At 46.5% G+C, this 14,690-nt stretch overlaps 1 long non-coding RNA gene across 1 annotated transcript in view; it reads left to right on the top strand.

Moving 5' to 3' along the window:
- Positions 1-344: 344 nt before the first annotated feature.
- Positions 345-14,690, top strand: part of LOC135571711 (uncharacterized) — a 31,151-nt gene continuing 16,805 nt past the window's right edge. Inside the window, exon 1 of the long non-coding RNA XR_010463872.1 lies at positions 345-668. This is a non-coding gene — a long non-coding RNA (uncharacterized LOC135571711). The remainder of the gene's footprint in view (positions 669-14,690) is intronic.

Genomic DNA, 14,690 nt, shown 5'->3' with positions numbered 1-14,690 from the left:
GTTTATATATGATGTTTATATATTATATACAGCTGGAGCTGTGATCCTGGAGAGACCTGTTTATATATGATGTTTATATATTATATACAGTTGGAGCTGTGATCCTGGAGAGACCTGTTTATATATGATGTTTATATATTATATACAGTTGGAGCTGTGATCCTGGAGAGACCTGTTTATATATGATGTTTATATATTATATACAGCTGGAGCTGTGATCCTGGAGAGACCTGTTTATATATTATATACAGTTGGAGCTGTGATCCTGGAGAGACCTGTTTATATAGGATGTTTATATATTATATACAGATGGAGCTGTGATCCTGGAGAGACCTGTTTATATATGATGTTAATATATTATATACAGCTGGTGCTGAGATCCTGGAGAGACCTGTTTATATATGATGTTTATATATTATATACAGTTGGAGCTGTGATCCTGGAGAGCCCTGCCCTTCCTGTGACTGAGGGAGATTCTGTGACTCTGCGCTGCAGATATCAGGGAACTCCCTCTGACCTCACAGCTCATTTCTACAAAGATGGATCCCTCATCAGGACTGAGACTACAGGAGAGATGACCATCCCTGCAGTATCCAAGTCAGATGAAGGACTCTACAAGTGTACCAACTCTGAAGGAGAATCACCAGAGAGCTGGATGACTGTGACAGGTGAGAATATGAGAAACCTTGACATTCAGATTATCTGGTTCTTCTTTACACTGTTAAGAGGTGCTGAAACCTGCATTATAAACTGGGTGGTTCTTCTTTACACTGTTAAGAGGTGCTGAAACCTGCATTATAAACTGGGTGGTTCTTCTTTACACTGTTAAGAGGTGCTGAAACCTGCATTATAAACTGGGTGGTTCTTCTTTACACTGTTAAGAGGTGCTGAAACCTGCATTATAAACTGGGTGGTTCTTCTTTACACTGTTAAGAGGTGCTGAAACCTGCATTATAAACTGGGTGGTTCTTCTTTACACTGTTAAGAGGTGCTGAAACCTGCATTATAAACTGGGTGGTTCTTCTTTACACTGTTAAGAGGTGCTGAAACCTGCATTATAAACTGGGTGGTTCTTCTTTACACTGTTAAGAGGTGCTGAAACCTGCATTATAAACTGGGTGGTTCTTCTTTACACTGTTAAGAGGTGCTGAAACCTGCATTATAAACTGGGTGGTTCTTCTTTACACTGTTAAGAGGTGCTGAAACCTGCATTATAAACTGGGTGGTTCTTCTTTACACTGTTAAGAGGTGCTGAAACCTGCATTATAAACTGGGTGGTTCTTCTTTACACTGTTAAGAGGTGCTGAAACCTGCATTATAAACTGGGTGGTTCTTCTTTACACTGTTAAGAGGTGCTGAAACCTGCATTATAAACTGGGGGGTTCTTCTTTACACTGTTAAGAGGTGCTGAAACCTGCATTATAAACTGGGGGGTTCCAGCCCTGAATGCTGATTGGCTGGAAGCTTTTGGCAAAACATGTTTTTTAAATTTGTTTTAAAGTGTTGATAACTGTATCTCTGATTGGACCATGTTGTAAAGTGTTGATAACTGTATCTCTGATTGAACCATGTTGTAAAGTGTTGATAACTGTATCTCTGATTGATCCATGTCTTAGTGTTGATAACTGTATCTCTGATTGGACCATGTTGTAAAGTGTTGATAACTGTCTGTTTAGGGGAAACCAGGGTACCCAGGAAGACTGTGGGTTAACTGGTCTAGGAACAGTGGGTTAACTGGTCTAGGAACAGTGGGTTAACTGGTCTAGGAACAGTGGGTTAACTGGTCTAGGAACAGTGGGTTAACTGGTCTAGGAACAGTGGGTTAACTGGTCTAGGAACTGTGGGTTAACTGGTCTAGGAACAGTGGGTTAACTGGTCTAGTGGGTTAACTGGTCTAGGAACTGTGGGTTAACTGGTCTAGGAACAGTGGGTTAACTGGCCTAGGAACAGTGGGTTAACTGGTCTAGGAACAGTGGGTTAACTGGTATAAGAACAGTGGGTTAACTGGTATAGGAACAGTGGGTTAACTGGTCTAGGAACAGTGGGTTAACTGGTCTAGGAACAGTGGGTTAACTGGTCTAGGAACAGTGGGTTAACTGGTCTAGGAACAGTGGGTTAACTGGTCTAGGAACAGTGGGTTAACTGGTCTAGGAACAGTGGGTTAACTGGTCTAGGAACAGTGGGTTAACTGGTCTAGAACAGGGTTAACTGGTCTAGGAACTGTGGGTTAACTGGTCTAGGAACAGTGGGTTAACTGGCCTAGGAACAGTGGGTTAACTGGTCTAGGACAAGTGGGTTAACTGGTATAAGAACAGTGGGTTAACTGGTATAGGAACAGTGGGTTAACTGGTCTAGGAACAGTGGGTTAACTGGTCTAGGAACAGTGGGTTAACTGGTCTAGGAACAGTGGTTTAACTGGTCTAGGAACAGTGGGTTAACTGGTCTAGGAACTGTGGGTTAACTGGTCTAATAACTGTGGGTTAACTGGTCTAGGAACTCTGGGTTAACTAGTCTAGGAACTCTGGGTTAACTGGTCTAGGAACTCTGGGTTAACTGGCCTATGAACAGTGGGTTAACTGGCCTATGAACAGTGGGTTAACTGGTCTAGGAAAAGTGGGTTAACTGGTCTGGGAAAAGTGGGTTAACTGGTCTAGGAACAGTGGGTTAACTGGTCTAGGAACAGTGGGTTAACTGGTCTAGGAACAGTGGGTTAACTGGTCTAGTGGGTTAACTGGTTTAGGAACTGTGAGTTAACTGGTCTAGGAACAGTGGGTTAACTGGCCTAGGAACAGTGGGTTAACTGGTCTAGGAACAGTGGGTTAACTGGTATAAGAACAGTGGGTTAACTGGTATAGGAACAGTGGGTTAACTGGTCTAGGAACAGTGGGTTAACTGGTCTAGGAACAGTGGGTTAACTGGTCTAGGAACAGTGGTTTAACTGGTCTAGGAACAGTGGTTAACTGGTCTAGGAACTGTGGGTTAACTGGTCTAGGAACTGTGGGTTAACTGGTCAAGGAACTCTGGGTTAACTGGTCTAGGAACTCTGGATTAACTGGTCTAGGAACTCTGGGTTAACTGGCCTATGAACAGTGGGTTAACTGGCCTAGGAACAGTGGGTTAACTGGTCTAGGAAAAGTGGGTTAACTGGTCTAGGAAAAGTGGGTTAACTGGTCTAGGAACAGTGGGTTAACTGGCCTAGGAACAGTGGGTTAACTGGTCTAGGAACAGTGGGTTAACTGGTCTAGGAACAGTGGGTTAACTGGTCTAGGAACAGTGGGTTAACTGGTCTAGGAACAGTGGGTTAACTGGTCTAGGAACAGTGGGTTAACTGGTCTAGGAACAGTGGGTTAACTGGTCTAGGAACTGTGGGTTAACTGGTCTAGGAACAGTGGGTTAACTGGTCTAGGAACAGTGGGTTAACTGGTCTCGGAACAGTTAGTTAACTGGTCTAGGAACTGTGGGTTAACTGGTCTAGGAACCGTGGGTTAACTGGTCTAAGAACAGTGGGTTAACTGGTCTAGGAACAGTGGGTTAACTGGTCTAGGAACTGTGGGTTAACTGGTCTAGGAACAGTGGGTTAACTGGTCTAGGAACAGTGGGTTAACTGGTCTAGGAACAGTGGGTTAACTGGTCTAGGAACAGTGGGTTAACTGGTCTAGGAACAGTGGGTTAACTGGTCTAGGAACAGTGGGTTAACTGGTCTAGGAACAGTGGGTTAACTGGTCTAGGAACTGTGGGTTAACTGGTCTAGGAACAGTGGGTTAACTGGTCTAGTGGGTTAACTGGTCTAGGAACTGTGGGTTAACTGGTCTAGGAACAGTGGGTTAACTGGCCTAGGAACAGTGGGTTAACTGGTCTAGGAACAGTGGGTTAACTGGTATAAGAACAGTGGGTTAACTGGTATAGGAACAGTGGGTTAACTGGTCTAGGAACAGTGGGTTAACTGGTCTAGGAACAGTGGGTTAACTGGTCTAGGAACAGTGGGTTAACTGGTCTAGGAACAGTGGGTTAACTGGTCTAGGAACAGTGGGTTAACTGGTCTAGGAACAGTGGGTTAACTGGTCTAGTGGGTTAACTGGTCTAGGAACTGTGGGTTAACTGGTCTAGGAACAGTGGGTTAACTGGCCTAGGAACAGTGGGTTAACTGGTCTAGGACAAGTGGGTTAACTGGTATAAGAACAGTGGGTTAACTGGTATAGGAACAGTGGGTTAACTGGTCTAGGAACAGTGGGTTAACTGGTCTAGGAACAGTGGGTTAACTGGTCTAGGAACAGTGGTTTAACTGGTCTAGGAACAGTGGGTTAACTGGTCTAGGAACTGTGGGTTAACTGGTCTAATAACTGTGGGTTAACTGGTCTAGGAACTCTGGGTTAACTAGTCTAGGAACTCTGGGTTAACTGGTCTAGGAACTCTGGGTTAACTGGCCTATGAACAGTGGGTTAACTGGCCTATGAACAGTGGGTTAACTGGTCTAGGAAAAGTGGGTTAACTGGTCTGGGAAAAGTGGGTTAACTGGTCTAGGAACAGTGGGTTAACTGGTCTAGGAACAGTGGGTTAACTGGTCTAGTGGGTTAACTGGTCTAGGAACTGTGGGTTAACTGGTCTAGGAACAGTGGGTTAACTGGCCTAGGAACAGTGGGTTAACTGGTCTAGGACAAGTGGGTTAACTGGTATAAGAACAGTGGGTTAACTGGTATAGGAACAGTGGGTTAACTGGTCTAGGAACAGTGGGTTAACTGGTCTAGGAACAGTGGGTTAACTGGTCTAGGAACAGTGGTTTAACTGGTCTAGGAACAGTGGGTTAACTGGTCTAGGAACTGTGGGTTAACTGGTCTAATAACTGTGGGTTAACTGGTCTAGGAACTCTGGGTTAACTGGTCTAGGAACTCTGGGTTAACTGGTCTAGGAACTCTGGGTTAACTGGCCTATGAACAGTGGGTTAACTGGCCTATGAACAGTGGGTTAACTGGTCTAGGAAAAGTGGGTTAACTGGTCTGGGAAAAGTGGGTTAACTGGTCTAGGAACAGTGGGTTAACTGGTCTAGGAACAGTGGGTTAACTGGTCTAGGAACAGTGGGTTAACTGGTCTAGTGGGTTAACTGGTCTAGGAACTGTGGGTTAACTGGTCTAGGAACAGTGGGTTAACTGGCCTAGGAACAGTGGGTTAACTGGTCTAGGAACAGTGGGTTAACTGGTATAAGAACAGTGGGTTAACTGGTATAGGAACAGTGGGTTAACTGGTCTAGGAACAGTGGGTTAACTGGTCTAGGAACAGTGGGTTAACTGGTCTAGGAACAGTGGTTTAACTGGTCTAGGAACAGTGGTTAACTGGTCTAGGAACTGTGGGTTAACTGGTCTAGGAACTGTGGGTTAACTGGTCAAGGAACTCTGGGTTAACTGGTCTAGGAACTCTGGATTAACTGGTCTAGGAACTCTGGGTTAACTGGCCTATGAACAGTGGGTTAACTGGCCTAGGAACAGTGGGTTAACTGGTCTAGGAACAGTGGGTTAACTGGTCTAGGAAAAGTGGGTTAACTGGTCTAGGAACAGTGGGTTAACTGGCCTAGGAACAGTGGGTTAACTGGTCTAGGAACAGTGGGTTAACTGGTCTAGGAACAGTGGGTTAACTGGTCTAGGAACAGTGGGTTAACTGGTCTAGGAACAGTGGGTTAACTGGTCTAGGAACAGTGGGTTAACTGGTCTAGGAACAGTGGGTTAACTGGTCTAGGAACTGTGGGTTAACTGGTCTAGGAACAGTGGGTTAACTGGTCTAGGAACAGTGGGTTAACTGGTCTCGGAACAGTTAGTTAACTGGTATAAGAACAGTGGGTTAACTGGTATAGGAACAGTGGGTTAACTGGTCTAGGAACAGTGGGTTAACTGGTCTAGGAACAGTGGGTTAACTGGTCTAGGAACAGTGGTTTAACTGGTCTAGGAACAGTGGGTTAACTGGTCTAGGAACTGTGGGTTAACTGGTCTAATAACTGTGGGTTAACTGGTCTAGGAACTCTGGGTTAACTAGTCTAGGAACTCTGGGTTAACTGGTCTAGGAACTCTGGGTTAACTGGCCTAGGAACAGTGGGTTAACTGGCCTATGAACAGTGGGTTAACTGGTCTAGAAAAGTGGGTTAACTGGTCTGGGAAAAGTGGGTTAACTGGTCTAGGAACAGTGGGTTAACTGGTCTAGGAACAGTGGGTTAACTGGTCTAGGAACAGTGGGTTAACTGGTCTAGTGGGTTAACTGGTCTAGGAACTGTGGGTTAACTGGTCTAGGAACAGTGGGTTAACTGGTCTAGGAACAGTGGGTTAACTGGTCTAGGAACAGTGGGTTAACTGGTATAAGAACAGTGGGTTAACTGGTCTAGGAACAGTGGGTTAACTGGTCTAGGAACAGTGGGTTAACTGGTCTAGGAACAGTGGGTTAACTGGTCTAGGAACAGTGGTTTAACTGGTCTAGGAACAGTGGGTTAACTGGTCTAGGAACAGTGGGTTAACTGGTCTAGGAACTGTGGGTTAACTGGTCAAGGAACAGTGGGTTAACTGGTCTAGGAACTCTGGATTAACTGGTCTAGGAACTCTGGGTTAACTGGCCTATGAACAGTGGGTTAACTGGCCTAGGAACAGTGGGTTAACTGGTCTAGGAAAAGTGGGTTAACTGGTCTAGGAACAGTGGGTTAACTGGCCTAGGAACAGTGGGTTAACTGGTCTAGGAACAGTGGGTTAACTGGTCTAGGAACAGTGGGTTAACTGGTCTAGGAACAGTGGGTTAACTGGTCTAGGAACAGTGGGTTAACTGGTCTAGGAACAGTGGGTTAACTGGTCTAGGAACAGTGGGTTAACTGGTCTAGGAACAGTGGGTTAACTGGTCTAGGAACTGTGGGTTAACTGGTCTAGGAACAGTGGGTTAACTGGTCTAGGAACAGTGGGTTAACTGGTCTAGGAACAGTGGGTTAACTGGTCTAGGAACTGTGGGTTAACTGGTCTAGGAACCGTGGGTTAACTGGTCTAAGAACAGTGGGTTAACTGGTCTAGGAACAGTGGGTTAACTGGTCTAGGAACTGTGGGTTAACTGGTCTAGGAACAGTGGGTTAACTGGTCTAGGAACAGTGGGTTAACTGGTCTAGGAACAGTGGGTTAACTGGTCTAGGAACAGTGGGTTAACTGGTCTAGGAACAGTGGGTTAACTGGTCTAGGAACAGTGGGTTAACTGGTCTAGGAACAGTGGGTTAACTGGTCTAGGAACAGTGGGTTAACTGGTCTAGGAACAGTGGGTTAACTGGTCTAGGAACAGTGGGTTAACTGGTCTAGGAACAGTGGGTTAACTGGTCTAGGAACAGTGGGTTAACTGGTCTAGGAACAGTGGGTTAACTGGTCTAGGAACAGTGGGTTAACTGGTCTAGGAACAGTGGGTTAACTGGTCTAGGAACAGTGGGTTAACTGGTCTAGGAACAGTGGGTTAACTGGTCTAGGAACAGTGGGTTAACTGGTCTAGGAACAGTGGGTTAACTGGTCTAGGAACAGTGGGTTAACTGGTCTAGGAACAGTGGGTTAACTGGTCTAGGAACAGTGGGTTAACTGGTCTAGGAACAGTGGGTTAACTGGTCTAGGAACAGTGGGTTAACTGGTCTAGGAACTGTGGGTTAACTGGTCTAGGAACAGTGGGTTAACTGGTCTAGGAACAGTGGGTTAACTGGTCTAGGAACAGTGGGTTAACTGGTATAAGAACAGTGGGTTAACTGGTCTAGGAACAGTGGGTTAACTGGTCTAGGAACAGTGGGTTAACTGGTCTAGGAACAGTGGGTTAACTGGTCTAGGAACAGTGGTTTAACTGGTCTAGGAACAGTGGGTTAACTGGTCTAGGAACTGTGGGTTAACTGGTCTAGGAACTGTGGGTTAACTGGTCTAGGAACTCTGGGTTAACTGGTCTAGGAACTCTGGGTTAACTGGTCTAGGAACAGTGGGTTAACTGGCCTAGGAACAGTGGGTTAACTGGTCTAGGAACAGTGGGTTAACTGGTCTAGGAACAGTGGGTTAACTGGTCTAGGAAAGTGGGTTAACTGGTCTAGGAACAGTGGGTTAACTGGTCTAGGAACAGTGGGTTAACTGGTCTAGGAACAGTGGGTTAACTGGTCTAGGAACAGTGGGTTAACTGGTCTAGGAACAGTGAGTTAACTGGTCTAGGAACAGTGGGTTAACTGGCCTAGGAACAGTGGGTTAACTGGTCTAGGAACAGTGGGTTAACTGGTCTAAGAACAGTGGGTTAACTGGTCTAGGAACAGTGGGTTAACTGGTCTAGGAACAGTGGGTTAACTGGTCTAGGAACAGTGGGTTAACTGGTCTAGGAACAGTGGGTTAACTGGTCTAGGAACAGTGGGTTAACTGGTCTAGGAACAGTGGGTTAACTGGTCTAGGAACAGTGGGTTAACTGGTCTAGGAACAGTGGTTAACTGGTCTAGGAACTGTGGGTTAACTGGTCTAGGAACAGTGGGTTAACTGGTCTAGGAACAGTGGGTTAACTGGTCTAGGAAAAGTGGGTTAACTGGTCTAGGAACAGTGGGTTAACTGGTCTAGGAACAGTGGGTTAACTGGTCTAGGAACAGTGGGTTAACTGGTCTAGGAACAGTGGGTTAACTGGTCTAGGAACAGTGGGTTAACTGGTCTAGGAACAGTGGGTTAACTGGTCTAGGAACTGTGGGTTAACTGGTCTAGGAACAGTGGGTTAACTGGTCTAGGAACAGTGGGTTAACTGGTCTAGGAACAGTGGGTTAACTGGTCTAGGAACAGTGGGTTAACTGGTCTAGGAACAGTGGGTTAACTGGTCTAGGAACAGTGGGTTAACTGGTCTAGGAACAGTGGGTTAACTGGTCTAGGAACTGTGGGTTAACTGGTCTAGGAACAGTGGGTTAACTGGTCTAGGAACAGTGGGTTAACTGGTCTAGGAACAGTGGGTTAACTGGTCTAGGAACAGTGGGTTAACTGGTCTAGGAACAGTGGGTTAACTGGTCTAGGAACTGTGGGTTAACTGGTCTAGGAACAGTGGGTTAACTGGTCTAGGAACAGTGGGTTAACTGGTCTAGGAACTGTGGGTTAACTGGTCTAGGAACTGTGGGTTAACTGGTCTAGGAACAGTGGGTTAACTGGTCTAGGAACAGTGGGTTAACTGGTCTAGGAACAGTGGGTTAACTGGTCTAGGAACAGTGGGTTAACTGGTCTAGGAACAGTGGGTTAACTGGTCTAGGAACAGTGGGTTAACTGGTCTAGGAACAGTGGGTTAACTGGTCTAGGAACAGTGGGTTAACTGGTCTAGGAACAGTGGGTTAACTGGTCTAGGAACAGTGGGTTAACTGGTCTAGGAACAGTGGGTTAACTGGTCTAGGAACAGTGGGTTAACTGGTCTAGGAACAGTGGGTTAACTGGTCTAGGAACAGTGGGTTAACTGGTCTAGGAACAGTGGGTTAACTGGTCTAGGAACAGTGGGTTAACTGGTCTAGGAACAGTGGGTTAACTGGTCTAGGAACAGTGGGTTAACTGGTCTAGGAACAGTGGGTTAACTGGTCTAGGAACAGTGGGTTAACTGGTCTAGGAACAGTGGGTTAACTGGTCTAGGAACAGTGGGTTAACTGGTCTAGGAACAGTGGGTTAACTGGTCTAGGAACAGTGGGTTAACTGGTCTAGGAACAGTGGGTTGGGTTAACTGGTCTAGGAACAGTGGGTTAACTGGTCTAGGAACAGTGGGTTAACTGGTCTAGGAACAGTGGGTTAACTGGTCTAGGAACAGTGGGTTAACTGGTCTAGGAACAGTGGGTTAACTGGTCTAGGAACAGTGGGTTAACTGGTCTAGGAACAGTGGGTTAACTGGTCTAGGAACAGTGGGTTAACTGGTCTAGGAACAGTGGGTTAACTGGTCTAGAACAGTGGGTTAACTGGTCTAGGAACAGTGGGTTAACTGGTCTAGGAACAGTGGGTTAACTGGTCTAGGAACAGTGGGTTAACTGGTCTAGGAACAGTGGGTTAACTGGTCTAGGAACAGTGGGTTAACTGGTCTAGGAACAGTGGGTTAACTGGTCTAGGAACAGTGGGTTAACTGGTCTAGGAACAGTGGGTTAACTGGTCTAGGAACAGTGGGTTAACTGGTCTAGGAACAGTGGGTTAACTGGTCTAGGAACTGTGGGTTAACTGGTCTAGGAACAGTGGGTTAACTGGTCTAGGAACTCTGGGTTAACTGGTCTAGGAACTGTGGGTTAACTGGTCTAGGAACAGTGGGTTAACTGGTCTATGAACAGTGGGTTAACTGGTCTAGGAACAGTGGGTTAACTGGTCTAGGAAAGTGGGTTAACTGGTCTAGGAACAGTGGGTTAACTGGTCTAGGAACAGTGGGTTAACTGGTCTAGGAACAGTGGGTTAACTGGTCTAGGAACAGTGGGTTAACTGGTCTAGGAACAGTGGGTTAACTGGTCTAGGAACAGTGGGTTAACTGGTCTAGGAACAGTGGGTTAACTGGTCTAGGAACAGTGGGTTAACTGGTCTAGGAACAGTGGGTTAACTGGTCTAGGAACAGTGGGTTAACTGGTCTAGGAACAGTGGGTTAACTGGTCTAGGAACAGTGGGTTAACTGGTCTAGGAACAGTGGGTTAACTGGTCTAGGAACAGTGGGTTAACTGGTCTAGGAACAGTGGGTTAACTGGTCTAGGAACAGTGGGTTAACTGGTCTAGGAACAGTGGGTTAACTGGTCTAGGAACAGTGGGTTAACTGGTCTAGGAACAGTGGGTTAACTGGTCTAGGAACAGTGGGTTAACTGGTCTAGGAACAGTGGGTTAACTGGTCTAGGAACAGTGGGTTAACTGGTCTAGGAACAGTGGGTTAACTGGTCTAGGAACAGTGGGTTAACTGGTCTAGGAACAGTGGGTTAACTGGTCTAGGAACAGTGGGTTAACTGGTCTAGGAACAGTGGGTTAACTGGTCTAGGAACAGTGGGTTAACTGGTCTAGGAACAGTGGGTTAACTGGTCTAGGAACAGTGGGTTAACTGGTCTAGGAACAGTGGGTTAACTGGTCTAGGAACAGTGGGTTAACTGGTCTAGGAACAGTGGGTTAACTGGTCTAGGAACAGTGGGTTAACTGGTCTAGGAACAGTGGGTTAACTGGTCTAGGAACAGTGGGTTAACTGGTCTAAGAACAGTGGGTTAACTGGTCTAGGAACAGTGGGTTAACTGGTCTAGGAACAGTGGGTTAACTGGTCTAGGAACAGTGGGTTAACTGGTCTAGGAACAGTGGGTTAACTGGTCTAGGAACAGTGGGTTAACTGGTCTAGGAACAGTGGGTTAACTGGTCTAGGAACAGTGGGTTAACTGGTCTAGGAACAGTGGGTTAACTGGCCTAGGAACAGTGGGTTAACTGGTCTAGGAACAGTGGGTTAACTGGTCTAGGAACAGTGGGTTAACTGGTCTAGGAACAGTGGGTTAACTGGTCTAGGAACAGTGGGTTAACTGGTCTAGGAACAGTGGGTTAACTGGTCTAGGAACAGTGGGTTAACTGGTCTAGGAACAGTGGGTTAACTGGTCTAGGAACAGTGGGTTAACTGGTCTAGGAACAGTGGGTTAACTGGTCTAGGAACAGTGGGTTAACTGGTCTAGGAACAGTGGGTTAACTGGTCTAGGAACAGTGGGTTAACTGGTCTAGGAACAGTGGGTTAACTGGTCTAGGAACAGTGGGTTAACTGGTCTAGGAACAGTGGGTTAACTGGTCTAGGAACAGTGGGTTAACTGGTCTAGGAACTGTGGGTTAACTGGTCTAGGAACAGTGGGTTAACTGGTCTAGGAACAGTGGGTTAACTGGTCTAGGAACAGTGGGTTAACTGGTCTAGGAACAGTGGGTTAACTGGTCTAGGAACAGTGGGTTAACTGGTCTAGGAACAGTGGGTTAACTGGTCTAGGAACAGTGGGTTAACTGGTCTAGGAACAGTGGGTTAACTGGTCTAGGAACAGTGGGTTAACTGGTCTAGGAACAGTGGGTTAACTGGTCTAGGAACAGTGGGTTAACTGGTCTAGGAACAGTGGGTTAACTGGTCTAGGAACAGTGGGTTAACTGGTCTAGGAACAGTGGGTTAACTGGTCTAGGAACAGTGGGTTAACTGGTCTAGGAACAGTGGGTTAACTGGTCTAGGAACAGTGGGTTAACTGGTCTAGGAACTGTGGGTTAACTGGTCTAGGAACAGTGGGTTAACTGGTCTAGGAACAGTGGGTTAACTGGTCTAGGAACAGTGGGTTAACTGGTCTAGGAACAGTGGGTTAACTGGTCTAGGAACAGTGGGTTAACTGGTCTAGGAACAGTGGGTTAACTGGTCTAGGAACAGTGGGTTAACTGGTCTAGGAACAGTGGGTTAACTGGTCTAGGAACAGTGGGTTAACTGGTCTAGGAACAGTGGGTTAACTGGTCTAGGAACAGTGGGTTAACTGGTCTAGGAACAGTGGGTTAACTGGTCTAGGAACAGTGGGTTAACTGGTCTAGGAACAGTGGGTTAACTGGTCTAGGAACAGTGGGTTAACTGGTCTAGGAACAGTGGGTTAACTGGTCTAGGAACTGTGGGTTAACTGGTCTAGGAACAGTGGGTTAACTGGTCTAGGAACAGTGGGTTAACTGGTCTCGGAACAGTGGGTTAACTGGTCTAGGAACTGTGGGTTAACTGGTCTAGGAACTGTGGGTTAACTGGTCTAGGAACAGTGGGTTAACTGGTCTAGGAACAGTGGGTTAACTGGTCTAGGAACAGTGGGTTAACTGGTCTAGGAACTGTGGGTTAACTGGTCTAGGAACAGTGGGTTAACTGGTCTAGGAACAGTGGGTTAACTGGTCTAGGAACAGTGGGTTAACTGGTCTAGGAACAGTGGGTTAACTGGTCTAGGAACAGTGGGTTAACTGGTCTAGGAACAGTGGGTTAACTGGTCTAGGAACAGTGGGTTAACTGGTCTAGGAACAGTGGGTTAACTGGTCTAGGAACAGTGGGTTAACTGGTCTAGTGGGTTAACTGGTCTAGGAACAGTGGGTTAACTGGTCTAGGAACAGTGGGTTAACTGGTCTAGGAACAGTGGGTTAACTGGTCTAGGAACAGTGGGTTAACTGGTCTAGGAACAGTGGGTTAACTGGTCTAGGAACAGTGGGTTAACTGGTCTAGGAACAGTGGGTTAACTGGTCTAGGAACAGTGGGTTAACTGGTCTAGGAACAGTGGGTTAACTGGTCTAGGAACAGTGGGTTAACTGGTCTAGGAACAGTGGGTTAACTGGTCTAGGAACAGTGGGTTAACTGGTCTAGGAACAGTGGGTTAACTGGTCTAGGAACAGTGGGTTAACTGGTCTAGGAACAGTGGGTTAACTGGTCTAGGAACAGTGGGTTAACTGGTCTAGGAACAGTGGGTTAACTGGTCTAGGAACAGTGGGTTAACTGGTCTAGGAACAGTGGGTTAACTGGTCTAGGAACAGTGGGTTAACTGGTCTAGGAACAGTGGGTTAACTGGTCTAGGAACAGTGGGTTAACTGGTCTAGGAACAGTGGGTTAACTGGTCTAGGAACAGTGGGTTAACTGGTCTAGGAACAGTGGGTTAACTGGTCTAGGAACAGTGGGTTAACTGGTCTAGGAACAGTGGGTTAACTGGTCTAGGAACAGTGGGTTAACTGGTCTAGGAACAGTGGGTTAACTGGTCTAGGAACAGTGGGTTAACTGGTCTAGGAACAGTGGGTTAACTGGTCTAGGAACAGTGGGTTAACTGGTAGGAACAGTGGGTTAAGGAACAGTGGGTTAACTGGTCTAGGAACAGTGGGTTAACTGGTCTAGGAACAGTGGGTTAACTGGTCTAGGAACAGTGGGTTAACTGGTCTAGGAACAGTGGGTTAACTGGTCTAGGAACAGTGGGTTAACTGGTCTAGGAACAGTGGGTTAACTGGTCTAGGAACAGTGGGTTAACTGGTCTAGGAACAGTGGGTTAACTGGTCTAGGAACAGTGGGTTAACTGGTCTAGGAACAGTGGGTTAACTGGTCTAGGAACAGTGGGTTAACTGGTCTAGGAACAGTGGGTTAACTGGTCTAGGAACAGTGGGTTAACTGGTCTAGGAACAGTGGGTTAACTGGTCTAGGAACAGTGGGTTAACTGGTCTAGGAACAGTGGGTTAACTGGTCTAGGAACAGTGGGTTAACTGGTCTAGGAACAGTGGGTTAACTGGTCTAGGAACAGTGGGTTAACTGGTCTAGGAACAGTGGGTTAACTGGTCTAGGAACAGTGGGTTAACTGGTCTAGGAACAGTGGGTTAACTGGTCTAGGAACAGTGGGTTAACTGGTCTAGGAACAGTGGGTTAACTGGTCTAGGAACAGTGGGTTAACTGGTCTAGGAACAGTGGGTTAACTGGTCTAGGAACAGTGGGTTAACTGGTCTAGGAACAGTGGGTTAACTGGTCTAGGAACAGTGGGTTAACTGGTCTAGGAACAGTGGGTTAACTGGTCTAGGAACAGTGGGTTAACTGGTCTAGGAACAGTGGGTTAACTGGTCTAGGAACAGTGGGTTAACTGGTCTAGGAACAGTGGGTTAACTGGTCTAGGAACAGTGGGTTAACTGGTCTAGGAACAGTGGGTTAACTGGTCTAGGAACAGTGGGTTAACTGGTCTAGGAACAGTGGGTTAACTGGTCTAGGAACTGTGGGTTAAC

This window comes from Oncorhynchus nerka, linkage group LG5 (genome assembly GCF_034236695.1).
Source record: "Oncorhynchus nerka isolate Pitt River linkage group LG5, Oner_Uvic_2.0, whole genome shotgun sequence".
Classification (NCBI taxonomy): Eukaryota; Metazoa; Chordata; class Actinopteri; order Salmoniformes; family Salmonidae; genus Oncorhynchus; species Oncorhynchus nerka.
Note: the sequence above shows the minus strand (reverse complement) of the source record. Positions and strands in the feature narration are given on the sequence as shown.